The following is a 15,943-nucleotide window of genomic DNA, read 5'->3' as shown; positions in this document are numbered from 1 at the left end:
AGCAACTAAACTGCAGGTCTTCTGAATAACATGGACAGACTGCTAAAAAGTATTTGTCCACGTGCAGCTTCAAATTTCTCAAGGCATTTCCATGGTGTTTCCTCCAGTCATTCCAGTTTTCCTTTCACAATCGTAAAGTTGTGGATGTTAGTTTAAATGACGACTCATCTTGGCCTTAGATGAACTTGAGTGTGGGTGCACACAGGAAAGGTTCCCTGTCCAAAGCCATTTCTGAACTTGAACATGGAGCTGCAGGTACAGACTACAAGTCCTAAAACTCTGAATTGAATTATGCAGGTTTGATAATGTTATGTACATATAATTATATACTGTATTGCTGACAAAACTCTGCATGTTTCAGAATGAATGGGACCCTGATGCACAACAGCAATAGGCAATTTGATGTATCAGGACTGCATGGATATTACAAACTCTCAGTGGGTACCGAGCTCTGATGTCCTAGGCCTTCCACGATTTAATTTTTTCCTATAGATTCAAATTAAGAAAAAATAAATAAATACAACACCGAATGTATTGCCTTTAAAAGCCTCAGTAGAAGCAAAATTTATAGCTCTACAATGTAGCATTCCTAGTCCCCTTGTCTAGCAATTCCAGGCAATTATCAAGTGTTTTCTTGCTAACTTCTATTTGTTGTTTCTTCACAGAACTGTTCTCTAAATTTGTTTTCTTGCTGTCTGACAATTTCTTGATACATATTAAATATAAAAACTAAACAAAACAGTGCTGATACACTGTACAGTATGTGCTTAAATGGGTTACTTCATCTTTAATATCGATATGCTTATGCAATGACCCTTTTTTGAAAAACTAGCTTACCAGATAATTTAAAATGTAGCTTACAACATCAATGTAACACGAACATTACTGAACTGACACAAATCCTGTTATTTGCTATTGTAGTGAAAAGAGATTCTGTACGAAACAGAAATTACTTTAATCAGAACAAATCTTCAGCTAAAAAAAATGTTCACTTTTATAAGGGGAGGGGGTAAAGAGTGAAAATATTTTTGCATGTTGCAACATTTCATAGGTGGCATTCAGTATAAATCCTTGGGTTGCTCTTCCAGGATTTCATCGAGCCATGCGGTCTGTGCAGATGATCTAATTTAAACTGATATGAAAACTGTGTTTCTTTTTAAAAGAGCCAGGATTCCAGCAGCCGTTCTACCACAAACTTTCTTTCAGGTTTGTATCAGCTGTGACAACAGCATTAGATTTAAAAACATATCTTGTGAGGAAGCCTAATTGTTTATTGAATGTGATTGGTTTAACTTTAATCCCTGGACTGAAAATAACTTAAAACACTATACTGTATAAACATATTAGAACTTCATTACAGCCAATTTGAAGTTTTCTTTCGGATCTACAAGGTGACAGTTAAGCAGTCACAAGTTGCCAGCCCTGGCAAAAAATATCTGGCAATGGGCGAGTATACAATTATGCCTGAAATAAAGCTAGCAAATGCTTTTAACAGATTAGCTGTTAACCTGTATATTGAATCATTATTTTACTTTAGTGCACTCACAAGTGATAAATAAGTGGGGAAAAAAACAGCAGCTTCAGAAGGCCGAGCTCAAATTTAAGGTTGATTACTGTTTGGATAGCACTTCCTCTTCTCAAAGGATCTGCATGGTCTCTAGCCCTATGTCCTAAAGTAGTACAAGTTAGGATGACTGCCAATTTGAAACTGGATTTCCGAGTGATTGTGATTTTGGTGGAAATGGTGTCTCAAAGGATGGTTTATGACTTGCACCCAGCAATAGCACCAGAATGGATTTCAGCTTATTTAAACCCACTACAACTGCAATATATTGATTTAGTAAATGTACAGATGAAGTTCTAAAAACTGATGCTTTTCATATTATGAAGTTTTCAAGCCATCAATCCCTTGACTTACTCCAATTTTATTGAAAAGTGCACACCAGACTTAGGCTTTGCAAATACCAGCGTTGACAATCGCTATTGTACTACATGTTTATAAATTCCAACACTCCCTTTTACATTTCTCCAGGCCTTGCTATCCTCATGAACACCTACTGCTACAAAAGGTACATAATAACCAAGAATAATTGCATCATATATTTGAAATATTAAACTTTGTGCTTCAATTTAAATGTTTAAAGTCGTATATCCTTGACTGTAAAAGAAAATGGTAATTTCTCACCCTCTTATAGAAGTCAATACAGGGCTAGAACCCTAATAAAGGATCAAAAATACCATATTGGTAATCACCGACCTTGAAATTGTCTAAAACGATACCCCACATCCTTATGTTTGAAATGTGTTATTGAAGTGAAGTGATTTCAAAGCATTCATAAGTAATTCTCATGAACACAATTTTACTGAAGCAGCCAAATTCTCAACAAGACAAAGGTCAGTTATTCTGCTGTTTGGTACCCTGAATGCTGCTATATTCAAATACTTCTTATATCTCCACCCACCTGCTTATTTCAGTAAGCATGCCAGGACAAAGAACAGACATGTTATTAGCAAGTTAATGAAAGAGCATTGCATTGCATAATACAGATTTTACAAGAAACAAAAGGGCTGTAATTTTCCTCGAGTTATTTTTAGACATAACTAGTCATGTGTTTTATATATAATTTTGATGTCTGCAAGTACTTTGAAGAAAAAGCAATGTACAGTAAGTAAGATGGCATAAGAAACGTTCTCTTTAGAGCAGTGGTGAGCAAACTTGGAATCTGCACCAGCATGAAGTAGTTGTTTTCTTCACTGCAACTAGGAACAAATTTGTCAGCTTCTTTATTGATATTCAAAACACAGACTTGTTCTTTACAATTCATAATAGTACCTACTCCTCAAATGTTTATGTTATAGATTGCCTTTACCAAGAAATGGTTTGATTCAGTTTACACGTTCTTCCTTTATTGATGCTGGTCCAAACTCAGTTTACTATTATATATTCAATAAGTGTTTAACTTTAAATGCCACTCATAGCCTTTCTATGTGCACTTATTTATTCAACAGAGGGTGACTGAGAATTAAACTCATCTCAGCTACAACTTGCACAAAACAGGAAACAACACTGGATGTGGTACCAGCCCTTCCACCCTCACGCTCGTACAAGACCATTTTAAAAGGCCACTAATAATGGAGTGCACGTATCTTTAGAGTGGTGCCCAGTATATTCAGATCTGATTCCTGTCACCATGTTGTAGCTATTATATGCTCATTTATACGCAACGCAAGTATTTAAGGACTGGGTGCAGAAAACTACCTGGCAATTGAACAGAAAAATAAGAACTGATAATAAACAGAAAATCTACTGATTGTTAGAATACTGAAAAAAGTAAAGGCTCCCAAAATGCAAAGAGATACAAGTTTAACTAAATCAGCTTATCACTGGTTGAAATGGAGCACACCTGAAAGACTTACTCCGCTATAGTTTGGAAAATGTCAAAGAAAGACTCGGAGATTAGGAGGATGGAAAAAATATAATTCAACATAACAATGGATAATCCTACATCCTATGCAGCCTATTTAGTGGATCCTATGGTTAATATGAAAATCTGTAATTATTAGTTTATTTTCACAGACTTAAGTTGCGTCGTACTGCAAAGAGAACTTTAAAATAACACAGGCCAAGAAAACGTCTCCAGTCGAGCCGGTGTTTAAAATGCGCAGCCACTAGGGTGACACTGCAATTCCAAGCTGATCTCATTATCTGTGGATGAGCGCGTGCAAGATCCGCCCAGGTGCTTGTTATTCCGGCGAACCATTTCAAAAATAAATAAAGAAATTTCAAAAGGGCATCGAGGAAGATTCGAAACCGATTTACATGGTCGCTTGTACTTTCTAGACTTAACTGCTCGCATAATATTCTCCGTATTGCTAAATAAAAAAATCGGTAAGGTAACTAATGCGTGTCAGGTCGACAAATAACGAAAACGTTGCGTACTAAAGTTTGAAAAGTCTGACACTATTAACCTACTAGAGTACTATGTTACAGAATGACTGACGGTGATGTGACGTGAACCAAAATGTTCACACGACGCTAATTAAAATATTAATATTAGATTATTAGTCACTATTGCGTAAAAAAATGACTGCTTGTCAACAGTTACTGGCCATAGTGAGCCGAGATGAAAGGTGCGGTAGCGTTAAATTCGAAAGAAAAGTGTACTTTCGATAACCTGTTTGAAGAATGCCTCCGTCTTTTAAAAGAAAAACGTAGTACAAAGCAATGAAACCAATGGCCAAGATAAGACACAGGAAAAAAGGAGAAGCAAACGTCGCATTGGTTTTTGCCTTACCTGGGCAGGTGAGGTGATGAGATGCTAAATTACCAGATTGAAGAAAATGATGATTTTCCGGGATTTCCAACAAAATGAGTTAAAACAGTAAAATAAAAACATGGTAAAATACAACATAAATTAAAAATAAAAAGTTAGGGAGTGTTATCCTGCCACTCCCGTCTCCAGTGGCCCAGACAGCGTCTTGTGGCCTCCATCACGCTGGGACGACTCTCAAATAAAGAAAAATCTTGTTAAAAAGCCCAACTAATAGTAAATAAAAACATATTCCTGTTAAGTCCAGAGACGGCCACTCTGTAAAAGAGGCCCAGTAGTCTGGATTGCCATTCCGCTCTTCCGCCCGTCTTTCTACAGACCCTTAAGAACAATCGAGTTTCTGACGGGAAAAGCGGTATAAAGTCTTAATGAGCCCATGTCAACAGTCCCCACCCCTTCTCAAAGAAACTGTACTCGTCAGCTCTTCTATCGGTAGCCTCTGGGTGTCTCTCTCTCTCTCTCTCTCTCTCTCTCTCTCGTCGGCTGCGTGTATGGAGCCGCCCTGCTTCGCAAAAGAAACTTTATTTTCACCTTCCCGGAGAATTCATGAGCAGAATTTGCTCTCAATTTAATGTTTGGCAAGTTTTAAGGCTAAAATGACGGTACGCTTTTTGTTTTTACTTCCAATGCGACACTATTTTCCTTCACCGTTAGCCAAACTTTACAGTACAGTACGCGACCCTGAAAATGATGAAATAACCTTTTGTATCGCATTGCGCATAAGTAATCTCTTCATATTATATTGATGATAACTATGCTTTCAATTCATCAGTCTGTATGCTGTCATTTACGACTTTCCCAACCTCTTCGCTCATAGGACGTACGTAAAATGAGAACACATTTGCTTGAAATTTTACTGTATATGGCTACACCCCCATAGCACTTTGCATAAACAAGTCAGCTTTAGCTATCAAGGTTTATTTTATGTCTCCTGATGCTGAATGTCACGTGTTCACACCCATCCGTTGATCTTCTTTCAAATCCAGTTCAGGGCAGCGAGGATAACGGGTTTGCTGGCACGGCTAGGGATCTGGAAGGGATTTTTTCCCACGTTAAACAGAGTGCCTTCAGTATTGAAAGCATTTAGCTATCATAGTATCTGAATTGTTTTTTTAATCCTGTCACTCTGTTTCAAGGTCACACAGTGCCGAAGCCAGTACCGGGAGCCTTAGCGAGAGGTCTTAACCATTACTGTTCGGAGCGCCAGATCACTCACAAGGCACACACATTTTGAGAGGGTTAATTTACAACGGCAAATCAGCCTAACCTGAAAGCATTTAGAATGTGGGACATTTGTATTTAAAAATTCCTTATATGTGTATTACAACACATACACATCTTAACAGATGTAATCACTTTATTTTAATAACAATGATTTATAATTGGAGCTGTATTTTTAAACATAGTTTATAGCCTTCCTCTTGAGTCCTAAACAAAATGAAGATGCCGGGATGCTTTTCATTTTACCTTCTGAGAAAGCTTTTCCACTCCCTATTAGCTAATTTCCTCCCAACCCTAATTTAAAATAATCTGATAAATGCTTCAATGCAAAACTAACAGTGAACTATCAAGGGGAATTGTTACCATAAAGTTCTTTGTGACAGACTCCACTATGAAAGATGGTATGTATTACTATTAATTCATGTGTGAAAAAAATGCAAATGAAGTTGTGATTTTACTGGTGCCTTTAAAAATTTTAAGCACCCATATAAAAAACTGTAAATTCTGTAATTGAGCTAAACACACAACCACACAGGGGCAGTTTAGAGTTGCTATTTAACATAACTTGAATATCTTTGCGATGTGAGAGGAGAACTGGAGTATCCAGAGGATAAAACAAAGACACAGAGAAAATATTCAATTTGCATGCTACCAATATTACAAAGGGACTTGGACAGCATGCAGGCTAAGGCAGATTTATGGCGGATGAAATTTAATGTAAGTAAATGTAAAGTATTATATGTAGGAAATAAAAATGTTAGGTTTGAATATACAATGAGAGTCTGAAAATCGAAAATACACCTTATGAGAAGGATTTAGGAGTCATAGTGGACTTGATGCTGTCAACTTCCAGATAGCAATCAGAAGCCATTAAGAAGGCTAACAGAATGTTAGATTACTGTATATACAGTGGTGTGAAAAACTATTTGCCCCCTTCCTGATTTCTTATTCTTTTGCATGTTTGTCACACAAAATGTTTCTGATCATCAAACACATTTAACCATTAGTCAAATATAACACAAGTAAACACAAAATGCAGTTTGTAAATGGTGGTTTTTATTATTTAGGGAGAAAAAAAAATCCAAACCCACATGGCCCTGTGTGAAAAAGTAATTGCCCCCTGAACCTAATAACTGGTTGGGCCACCCTTAGCAGCAATAACTGCAATCAAGCGTTTGCGATAACTTGCAATGAGTCTATTACAGCGCTCTGGAGGAATTTTGGCCCACTCATCTTTGCAAAATTGTTGTAATTCAGCTTTATTTGAGGGTTTTCTAGCATGAACCGCCTTTTTAAGGTCATGCCATAGAATCTCAATTGGATTCAGGTCAGGACTTTGACTAGGCCACTCCAAAGTCTTCATTTTGTTTTTCTTCAGCCATTCAGAGGTGGATTTGCTGGTGTGTTTTGGGTCATTGTCCTGTTGCAGCACCCAAGATCGCTTCAGCTTGAGTTGACGAACAGATGGCCGGACATTCTCCTTCAAGATTTTTTGGTAGACAGTAGAATTCATGGTTCCATCTATCACAGCAAGCCTTCCAGGTCCTGAAGCAGCAAAACAACCCCAGACCATCACACTACCACCACCATATTTTACTGTTGGTATGATGTTCTTTTTCTGAAATGCTGTGTTCCTTTTACGCCAGATGTAACGGGACATTTGCCTTCCAAAAAGTTCAACTTTTGACTCATCAGTCCACAAGGTATTTTCCCAAAAGTCTTGGCAATCATTGAGATGTTTCTTAGCAAAACTGAGACGAGCCCTAATGTTCTTTTTGCTTAACAGTGGTTTGCGTCTTGGAAATCTGCCATGCAGGCCGTTTTTGCCCAGTCTCTTTCTTGTGGTGGAGTCGTGAACACTGACCTTAATTGAGGCAAGTGAGGCCTGCAGTTCTTTAGACGTTGTCCTGGGGTCTTTTGTGACCTCTCGGATGAGTCGTCTCTGCGCTCTTGGGGTAATTTTGGTCGGCTGGCCATTCCTGGGAAGGTTCACCACTGTTCCATGTTTTTGCCATTTGTGGATAATGGCTCTCACTGTGGTTCGCTGGAGTCCCAAAGCTTTAGAAGTGGCTTTATAACCTTTACCAGACTGATAGATCTCAATTACTTCTGTTCTCATTTGTTCCTGAATTTCTTTGGATCTTGGCATGATGTCTAGCTTTTGAGGTGCTTTTGGTCTACTTCTCTGTGTCAGGCAGCTCCTATTTAAGTGATTTCTTGATTGAAACAGGTGTGGCAGTAATCAGGCCTGGGGGTGGCTACGGAAATTGAACTCCGGTGTGATACACCACAGTTAGGTTATTTTTTAACAAGGGGGCAATTACTTTTTCACACAGGGCCATGTAGGTTTGGATTTTTTTTCTCCCTAAATAATAAAAACCATCATTTAAAAACTGCATTTTGTGTTTACTTGTGTTATATTTGACTAATGGTTAAATGTGTTTGATGATCAGAAACATTTTGTGTGACAAACATGCAAAAGAATAAGAAATCAGGAAGGGGGCAAATAGTTTTTCACACCACTGTAGCACGATAGAGTATAAGACCAAGGAGGTTATACTCAAGCTTTATAATACACTGATGAGGCCTCATCTGGAGTACTGTGTGCAGTTTTGCTCTCCAGGTTACAAAAAGGACATAGCAGCGCTAGAAAAGGTCTAGAGAAGAGTGACTAGGCTGATTACAGGGGATTCCTACAGAGGATAAATTTTGAGGAAAGATTAAAAGAGTGGAGCCTTTTCAGTTTAACCAAAAGACAATTAGGAGGAGACATGACTGAAGTGTTTAAAATTATGAAGGGAATTGGTACAGTGGATCCAGACTGTTATTTTAAAATGAGTTCATCAAGAACACAGGGACCCAGTTGGACACTTGTTAAGGATGAATTTCACACACACATTAGGAACATTTTCTTTGAACAGAGAACCATAAACACAATGGAATAAGCTACCAAGTAGAGTGGTAGACAGTAGGACTTTCAAAACCCAACTTGATTTTATTTTGGAAGAATGAATTGTATAGGAACACCAAGCTTTGTGGGGTTGAATGGCCTGTTCTCATCTAGATTGTTCTAATGTTCTAACGTTCAATTATCTTGGCCAGGATTCAAACCCATGACTGGTGGAGCTTGGCAATGTGCCATCCTACTAGTAAATGTTACCCCACCCTGTTCTCAAACTCCCATTAATGTTGACAATCAGCTAAAACACTGAACAGCTGGTTCACAGTCCTTCCTTTTTTCTTCTGTTGTCTCGATAAGGTTTTATTTTTTTGTGTGTAATGAGCCAGCATTTGCTGTTTTTAATTCCATGGGAACTTAAATGGTATGTAGTGATATCAAAGCACACATTGCAAAGATTTTTTATTTTAATTTAATTTGGTGTTCTCTGTAATCCAGATTAGGAATAAGCATGTTAAAATACCAAATGACTGGTTCAGTTATTTTTTTGTTTTATTGTAATTGCATGATTTTACAATCAACATATACATCACACTGATGTTGAAGCATACCATTTAAAAATACATTATTTTAAATGGGTTTTGGCTACTTTGAGTTAAAATCATAAATTGCAGAAAATGGGTTGATAAATATTTGACTAGAATAAATAGCCTGCAATTCACTGGCATCTTCCAGACAGGGCTGTTCCTTGCCTTATTCCTTTTGCTACTTATTCAGTATCCAAGTCCTTACATCAGAAAATTCAGATTTTTTTGGGTATAGTATATGGAAGGAAGGATGTAAGTCATATTATGCTAAAGATATTAGCATTACTGAAGACAAACTGAACATCACATACTAGTATTAGTTTACTAAAAAATAAATAAACTTAATTAATTTACTACTATAGTTTTTATTCTACTTGATTACATCAAAAAGTAAATTTATAAAAAGTCAATAGATGCACATACTGTATGCTACTGGTTTAATCTATGTAGTGTTTTGTACTTCACTGATTTTATTTTGAGCTCTCTGTTAACCACATTATATTTGTTTATTTGTATGGGACTTTAATTTGTAAATTAGTGGTGCAGTTTTGAATACAACAATGAGCTACAGTGAATGTCTCTTTAATTCTTTTTCCCAAAGGTTCTAGTTGTAATCTTCTTTAAATGGGATCTGGAATCATTCAGATTTAAATTGTGACCTTTCTAAGTCTCAGACACTTTGACCTAGAAAATCACATAGTATTGTGTTTCTAACCACTAGGTTAATGCCTGTGATACATTCTGAGACGGTATTCATGCTACTATGCTGTCTATTTGAAGTTTAAATTACTGTATATTTACATTTATCGGCAGATGGTGTTTGAGATTTTGTATCTACGTGTGTTTACTTGAAAAATGTATAATTGTGGTAGAGTTTATAAATGTGGCATTGTTGAATTTGAAAAATTCAAACTGTTCAAACCAGTGAATAATTGAGTGTTAATTTGAGACATTAGAGTTGTACAGTTCATAACTGGATGTGGATGTTTGGGATGTGCCTTTTTTTTTAATAAAGCAATTTTTAAAAGTGCAAGCTGAAAAAACAAAATAGGGATTGAAAACAAAACAGCAGAGAATGTCTGGTCTACAAATATATAATATAACACATAAAAATAAAATGTTACAGTATTAGGAAAAAGTAACAATAAATGACAGTCAAAGGCCAAGGCTCTATATAAATAAAATATATTATTATTATTATTATTATTATTATAAGGCTGGTACCCTGGATATTTCACTGTGCAACAATAAAACAACTTATCCCCTAACCACCTTTAAACAGACAGTGGTTGTCAGCTCCTTCTCCATTTATTGAATTGAATTTCTAATAAATGTTAAAATCACAGATAAAAAATAAGTTAAAGAAATATACATATTAATGTAATGGTTGATAAGGTTCTGTTAACTAAAATTGCTTAATCACCTGGTAAACTGGAGCATGGATATTCAATTTTGATTTCATTCTGGGCAGGGGTTCCTTCTGGGAATATTTTCAACACTATAAAGTTACTCAGTTAAGCTGACTGATATGTTGAAATTGTCTTGTTATGTAGTGACTGCAATGGAACAATGTTGTAGGTTAATTGATGTTTTTACTCCTCACAGTTTGGGTAGGCTTTCCAGGTCAGCATCTAAAAGTAAATGAGGTCTTGTTAAACCTTTTCAGTGGGATTTACATCAGAACACTCAGCAACATCTTTTTTCTACGCTTAAGTCACTTCAGTATTGTTATACATCATTTTCTATTCAAAGGTAAACTTCTTCAACAGTTACTGGTTTTCTACCACATGTATGCTATATAAATTATTTCTCATTATTTTTTTTATTTTTTTTTCAATTCCAAGAAGCATCCTTGCGTCATTGCAGTTTGTGTGGTGTTACCAGGTTGGTATAAAATGCTTAATTTGCAATACACACATCACTTAGCAATGCAAGACAGAATAGCATTTCCCATTTTACCTTAGCATACTACATGAGATATTTGCATTTACAGCTGTCTCTTAACTGACGTTTAACATCAAACATTAGTTCAGATAAAATGAAAGAGTAACAGATTCTGTACTGGGCCCATCTTTGGAGTGTGCTTTCTCAGTCTACTATCTAACAAGACTGCATCAGCCAATTGCAGTGACACTGGTACTGCCTCAGAGATGTCTGAGTGTTACATTATTTACCGCAGTGAACAAAGATCATAACTCAGATTTTTGCCAATTTTGATGGACAATATTTAGAACAAATTATTATTCAAAGGGCTGGATTTATATGCACACAAGAAACCAATAGTAAATTGTCCACTCCTTCATTTATAAACTATTGCAAACATTAGTTCTGCACTCTCTGCCCACTCACTGCTTGACTATAACATTTGTTCTGTAGCAGGACCCCTGTATGGTCTAGGATATGGCCGTAACAAAATCTGGAGTAACTTTTCTAGTCCAAACGGTAATCTGGTGCTAGGGAATAAGAATGGAAAATTGTCCATAACATAGTCAAACATGGGTGCCACATTAGGTCCTTGCTAAAAGACTGCAAGGTTCACAAGTAATAGAGACCACATGCAGAAGCAACATATCTGTCTTGCTACAGTAAGGAGAGGACTGATCAGTGACGTACCAGTAGCAATATTTTTGTTTACTAAAAAAAGGACCATTGTATGTGAAAACTCAAAATGGTTCTAACTGTAGTCCAACCAGCAACAACAGGAGCAAAAAGCCAATAGAAAGAAAAGTATCGGGATAAAGAAAGGAAAGTGTACTGGACACCCTTCCGTGTGTACCAGAGAACCTTTGTGAGAACCCCGGAACAATCAGGAGAAAGTATCCTAAAGACTAGATTAAAGTAAGCAAAAGTTTTAATGCATGTATTTTCTTGGTAGTACTAAAAAAAAAGAAATAACCTGTATGAAGATCTTTACCTGCTGTAGGTTTCTCTTTCTAAATTCAATAGTAAAACTAACTTAACCTTCCATTAATTCAAAGTAGCCTCAGACACACAGGAGTTTCAGTGTGTAACACACACACACACATATCCTCACAGAGGAGGTATGTGGAGGGTATGAATGAGTATTGCTGAGTTGTGAAGGATCAAAGAGCAGGTGTAGAGTAACCTCATAAAGAGCTAATGACAACAACATTTAAAAGCTGGAACGTTATGAATATGAATGCCTCCTGGATCAATTATTTAGATAAGTATTAAGAGAACAAAATTAATAAGTTTTGTTTTTTCTACAGAAGGGAAAAATTAGACTTATGATTTGTGTTATTCATTTTTGTCCAGTGTCTCAATACACATATACACACACACACACACACACACACACACACACAAATATTTATTGTAACCACAAGGGAACACCAGAGAGCCCCAAACCATAGATAGTGAAACACCACACATTATTAGGATCAAATGAAGACTTTTTATTCTCTCCAGGCACTTCTTCCCAATACTCTTTCCAGTAGTAAGACACAATAATACAATAAATGAATAATAAAGCACAATTCTTCTTCCTTCTCTCCTCCAGTTGAGTGTTGCCTGCTGCCTAATTCGTCCATGTGTGGTAGCATGCTTCCTTTAATGCCGGACCTGAAAATGCTTCCGGGTCCACGCTGCATCTTCTGGTAAGCACTTCTAGGTCATAAGGAAAGTAAGAAGGTCCTTACCTGACAGTACCCTCTATAGGAATGTAGAGACCCCAACAGGGCTGCACTTCCAGACTCCATTTCCCAAGCAGCTCTTCGGGTGGCCCAACTAGTTTCCCATGAGAGTACCACTGCCACCTAATGTATGGGAGATTGAACTGCTTCCAAGTTGTGACTTATATATATATGTATCTATGCAGGGACTTGCAAAGGGCAGCCCTTCTGGCTTCCATAGGCAGCCAGAGAGAGCAGAAAGGAAGGGTTGTCTCTACTTTTTGAGGTCTCCACCTGACTCAGTAGTGCTTCCTGTTTGTAGTGTCCTCACACCAGAAGTGTTCCTGGGTCCGGCATAAAAGGAACCACCTCCATTCACACTGGGAATCAGAGTTTGGAGGAAGGAATCAACACTCTCCTGGAGAAGTAAAAAAGGGGTAAAAAAGGAAGGAAGGAAGGATTGTATTATTGTGATTGGGGAAACAAGACCTGTGGTACTTTTTCTACAAAATGTATGTTCACTTGTACCCGAACTATCTGTGTGTAGTTGTGTCTGGCGATTTGGTGCTCTAGTGGCCACAACTGGCATAGTTGGCAGAATTTCCTGCCCATCAGTTTGGGATAGATCTGTATTTTAAAATTTATTGTGGCAAAAATTTTAGAATTGCATATAAATAAACGGTGAAGATGGGAAGAAGGAACTCCAAAAGGAATAAAAAGTTCCCAGGAAACAAACAAATCCCGGATATCATCCCCAGCCAGAATGTTTGGAGTTTGTTGCGGAGGAGTTTCTCCTGTAAGGTTTCTCCTGATGTCACCTTACAAGGGGTCAAGACTCAGCAGACAACTATAACTGCCGATTGGCTCTTTTTCAAGACAATACAGAGAAAAGGGTTGTTGTGTTTGTCTGTATACCAAGGCAAGATGGCTGTGATACAATGGAGGGTCTGATTGGAAGTAATGTTCATTTGCCAAGAAAAGTCACCTGGAGAGTTGCAAAACTCAATGGGAAAGCCAGTATGGCAACCCAAGACCTGACCTGCAAATTTCAAATGCTAAGTGGCGAGTGATACTTTTTCTTCCAGCCATTGCCATTGTTCCAGTAGTAAGCTGGACTGGGAACTGTGTCTAATATTCACCTGTCAACCAAAGCCTTCAACCCAGGCCGGACTTGATAATGACCACCCAGACTTCAAGTTCCAGAATTTTCTGATGCACTCCAAAGGCATTGGCCAGAGAAGAGATCGGACCTCCAACTTAGAGAAAATAGATGAAAAGTGCAAAAGCCCTCCTTCCTCAGGTTAAATGCTGGCCACTTCAGGAAAATACCTAGATCTGCTGATAGTTCAACCGGAGACATGGAAAAATACTGTTCAAGTAATAGAAAAGACTGCAAAATTACCCATAGAAGCAGTGGACACCCCCAAAGATGAGTTGACATTGGAGTTCTGAGAAAAACTGATTTGGTTGGACAGACGGATAGCACCAGTACTGTACATTAAATCATATAGGAACACAAAGTTGAAGAGGTCCCTGATATAAGTGAAGGGAATCAAGCAGCTTGGGTTCCTACAGCTGTTCAGTTTATGATTGAAATTAGCCACACCTTAATGCCACATTAGGGAGACAACTATTGAGATGGTGTAGGCCAGGGTGGGGAAGGAAACTGGGACACAGAGCAAGGGGACCCATTCTACTGACAGAGGTGTCCAGGTCATTCTGAATCCCACACAAGAGCTGGTAACTCCATGAGAATGCCTCTTCCCAAGAAGTACCCAATATTGTCAAGTTTTTATAAGGGTAGTTCAGCTATTAAAGGGATTATAATTTTGTTAATTTAGTTTTGAATCTCTTGTATTACCCTTTCCAACAACAACAATCTTGCTTAATTTTCATGTTCTTGAAAATCTGTGATCCAAATGTTAATTGAACTGGGCAGGTTGAACTGAGTGAATTTCATATCTAGGAGCTCTGGGATAATTGTATTGATCCTCACATATGCCCCTGGCTTATCAAGGTGATGGTAAATAATGCTCAGACCTAAATTCGTTGTGTCATCCACAGAGGCCAGTTGGCTCTGTATGCAAACAGAAATGGGTCCAGGAAGTCTTTTGTAGAATTTTTGAGGAAATTCGTTAAAGAAATTTGAGTAAGGCATTCAAAGGTCTTCATTACCACAGAGGTTACAGCTACTGGTCTGTAGTCAATCAGGCCAGTGTCCTTTGATTTAGTTGCTGATAGACTGATGATGGAGGTCTTGAAGCAGGTAGGAACAGTGCACAAATCCAAGAATTGGTGGAAAACGTCAGAAAATACTGTAGACAAATGGTCTGCATGGTACCTGAGTGTGCAAGGAGGAATAAGGTCCAAGCCTGCAGCTTTTTTAATATATTGGTTTTTGAATAATCTGCAGACACCTTTTGCAGTGATGACAGGAGGGGGAGAAGTGAGAAAAAAAAGAAGTGTAGGCCTCACTTTTAAAATGCCATGGTACAGCAAGGGGTTCAAGAAAAATCAAGTAAGAGCAAATGGGAATGTAAAGGTAGCCTAAAGATGCAAAACAAAAGTTGAACAAAGCTGGGATCAAAAACCAGTAAAAAGAACAAAAACTCAAAACAGATGGAAAAAAAAAACAACATAAATACAAAGAAGAGCCGAAAAACAATAGTTTACACTCAATATAAAGATAATAGTTAGTATGATAAATATCTTATTGATAACTACTGTAAAACCAAACCCATAGGAACTACTGTAAAACCAAACCCATAGGAATGAAAAATCAAAAAAGATATCTCTTTTTGGTTTCTCCTAGATAATAATGAGATCAAAAAGAAATAAGATGGAAACATTTCTTTTGTTTCCTGCTTCTCAGAATTTTCTGCTGAATACTTTACCTTGGTAATCTCACCAGTGTCTCCTCTTGACTTTCAGCAGAGATCTCAGCAAAGTCACACAAAGGGCTCAGATTTTCCAAGTAGTGTTTGCTGATATTTTTTTTTTTTTGTAGTTTCAAAATATTTGGATTTTGTGCTCAGTAATATATGGTAAAATGTTTGGATGTAATCTATACTAATAAAAGGCAAAGCCCTCACTGACTCACTCACTCACTCACTCACTCACTCACTCACTCACTCACTCACTCACTCACTCACTCACTCACTCACTCACTCACTCACTGACTGACTCACTCATCACTAATTCTCCAACTTCCCGTGTAGGTGGAAGGCTGAAATTTGGCAGGCTCATTCCTTACAGCTTACTTACAAAAGTTAG

General features: G+C 37.5%; 1 protein-coding gene across 1 annotated transcript in view; it reads right to left on the bottom strand.

Annotated features, from left to right (window-relative positions):
* Positions 1-4,739, bottom strand: part of gas2l1 (growth arrest-specific 2 like 1) — a 66,970-nt gene extending 62,231 nt beyond the window's left edge. Inside the window, exon 1 of the mRNA XM_028808455.2 lies at positions 4,296-4,739. The gene's annotated coding sequence lies outside the window, so the exon portion shown is untranslated. The remainder of the gene's footprint in view (positions 1-4,295) is intronic.
* Positions 4,740-15,943: the final 11,204 nt, after the last annotated feature.

Source organism: Erpetoichthys calabaricus, chromosome 1 (genome assembly GCF_900747795.2).
Source record: "Erpetoichthys calabaricus chromosome 1, fErpCal1.3, whole genome shotgun sequence".
In the NCBI taxonomy this organism is placed as follows: domain Eukaryota; kingdom Metazoa; phylum Chordata; class Cladistia; order Polypteriformes; family Polypteridae; genus Erpetoichthys; species Erpetoichthys calabaricus.
The sequence above is the reverse complement of the archived record's forward strand: the minus strand, read 5'-3'. Positions and strand labels throughout refer to the sequence as shown.